Raw genomic sequence first — 3,089 nt, 5'->3', positions numbered from 1 at the left:
TAGTTTTGAACGCATTCCAATTAAGCCTAAACTTTTTTATTTTATTTTTAAAATTAGCCCTAGAACTTTAGTTTTATTTAATTTTAATCCTTTTCATATATTTAATTTATTTTAAATACCTTATATATTATTTATTTTTATAAATACTAGTATATAAATAGTACATTTTATTATCCATTATATTATTTATATTATTATTAAACATTTTATTTATAAATTTTATTATATATCATATTTTACTATATAAAGTATTCTTTACATTTTTATTATAAATTATGTACTATTTTTATTATTCATTAATTATATAAAATTTTAAACTTCTTTTTTAAATTATTATTAAATAATAGTATATATACATTATCCTTATTTACATGATATTTATCGTATTATTTATATATTTTATATTATATTATTATATATTATTACCTATATTATCTTTCCTTTATTATATATATTATTTCATTATTTATTATTTATTAGTATATAAAAATTAAATTTGTAAATTATTATGAACTAATACATATATTATTATATATTTAGTGTATAATATTTTTTTAAATTCACTACAAAATTTTATTCCTATTTAACATAGTATCTTTATTTTATATATAAGTATATTAAGTTATTATACCATGTAGTATATTTTATATTAATCATCTTTAAAACCCTCCTTTGTCATTTATATATATTGTATCAAACATTTTTAATACTTTGTTTATTTTAATTGTGTTTGTTTTCTTATCTTTATTTGCATGTTCATAACTTGTTTATTTTTAAATATCATTTTAGAATGCTAATGATATCTCACCAACTATTTATCATTTTTATTGTTTAACATATTTGCATAAAATTGATTGTTTATGTTATTTTAAGTTATATTTATATAAAATATTGTTATATATTATGTAATTTATACATTGTTAGATTCCTTGTTTTCTATGTTATATTTTGCATGAAATATTATTATGTATGTATTATGTAATCTATATTGTTATGTTCATTGTTTTCACGATTATATCTGCATGAAATAATAATGTATATTATAGTTTTGTCATTATTTATCATTTGATATATTATATGTGCATGAAGTGTTAAAGTATGTAGTTTAGTATTGATATCATAATATATTAAATCCATCATTGTTTTTTTAAAAATTTGTATTACATTTGATCCAAAAGAATTTTAAAATTAAGGTAATATTTTGACATTTAGGAATTCGGGAAATAGTGCCCTAACATGCTGGGTTGCGATTTCTCATTTGTCTAAATGTTTAAAAATACCCTTCTGAATAAGTTTTGAAAATAACGAGATGATTTTAGTTACAAAAGTTTAAAAATATCGTGTCCAATCATGCTGGATACGATGTTTACATTCTTTCGAAGCAAAAGAATCTTAATTCTTTTTAACACAAATTATTACAGTTTTAAAAGAGATCTTATTTCTAAATTCTTTCAAACTTTTGACATTAAGACAAAATTATTCAATTTGGTACCAATTTTGGGCGTTACGAGGGTGCTAATCCTTCATCGTGCATAACCGAATCCTGAACCTATTTTCTCGTAATCACGTAGACCAAAACGTTTTATAAAGTGATTCAATCACACTTTAAAAGATTGGTGGCGATTCTCGTTTTCGTTTTTTTTTTTTTAAAAAAAGGAAAAACTGCTTTTAAAATGGTTTCGACACGTCCAAGTGCTGGCCCAATTCAGCTCATTAGATAATTATTTACGCTTGCAAAGAGGCCCTTGAAGACTTGTTCAAATTGCAATTAAACCCCTCCACAGTTGTTGGCTTTGTAGATTTGCCCCAAGCCATATTTAGCAAAGTTGAAGCCATCAACTTTGCCACATAGATGGCCGGCCAAGGGGTAGCTGTTTGGCTACTATTTTTAGTAAATTTTAGCTGCCACATTCAGCTATAAAAAACCCCCTTGGCTGATCATTCAACACATCCCTCATTCACATCTCTTCTCTCGCAACTCTTCTCACTTATCTCAATTTCTTCTCTCATTTTCCCATTCAAAATTCCTTGCTCTTGTGCTGATTTCTCCTCTGGGGAAGGGATTTTATTCAAAAATTTTTTAGTAGAAATTGAGTGTTTATAGCAACCTTGATTGGCGAGGACAACAAAGAAGGAAGAACGGAGCACCCTAGTCAAGCCATAGAAACCCACCAGATTTGATTCTTGTTCCCTATCTCTTTAATTTTTGTTGTTTTTATGATGAACATATCTATGAATATTTATGTTGTTGGAATGGTTAATTTAATCAGCTTAGCTTGAATTTAATTCATGTTGGGTTAATTGCATTTCATCTGCCTCAATTATTAAAATTGTGTTTATACTATTATAGGCCTCGGTAAAATGCTTGATTAAGTAAAATCATGCCTAAGTTATTCTTGCATTACAATTGTGAGGTAGCTAATGAATTAATTATTTAAACGGATTGAAATTATAATTAATGGACACAGTACTTAATCAGTACATATTTAATCATCTAAGGTAGCTAAGGGTTAAATTAGCAACAGTATCTGACGATACAATTGCCTTGCATATCTTGCAAGATTATTGTGATTAAACTGTTTCAAGGTAAGGATACCTTGTTACCTTACATAGTATTTTATATGCTTATTAAATTTAATTAATCATTTGAATTGACATAGGAATATGCAAGAGATTATTTTAATTCGATAAGTATGTATGTGCAATAACATGTTTGCTTATGGAAATCTGTTTAATCAATTGAATCGGCATAGGAATATGTCAAGAGATGAATAGATTTTTGGTAAGTGAGTATGTTCATAAGTTAGCAAATTACCGAGTTGCCGTGAATTTATTCGTAACAATATAAACATTAGTTTAATAATTTTAAATCAAGAAATGTAATTAATCTAACCCAATTATATCATCTTGGTTAAAATCTTATTTTGAAATTGTGCATCTGAGATTTATTTATTTAGTTTACTTAGTTTAAAATCTTAGTTTTTAGTCACCCTCTTCAAACAAAATATTTTTCTTCACCAAAGTGTTTTAAATAGCATTCATAAATAATCCTTTTCACAGTCCCTATGGGTACGATAACTCGACATTTA

The sequence above is a fragment of the Gossypium arboreum genome, chromosome 1, assembly GCF_025698485.1.
Source record: "Gossypium arboreum isolate Shixiya-1 chromosome 1, ASM2569848v2, whole genome shotgun sequence".
Lineage (NCBI taxonomy): Eukaryota > Viridiplantae > Streptophyta > Magnoliopsida > Malvales > Malvaceae > Gossypium > Gossypium arboreum.
This window is presented reverse-complemented; position numbering follows the sequence as displayed.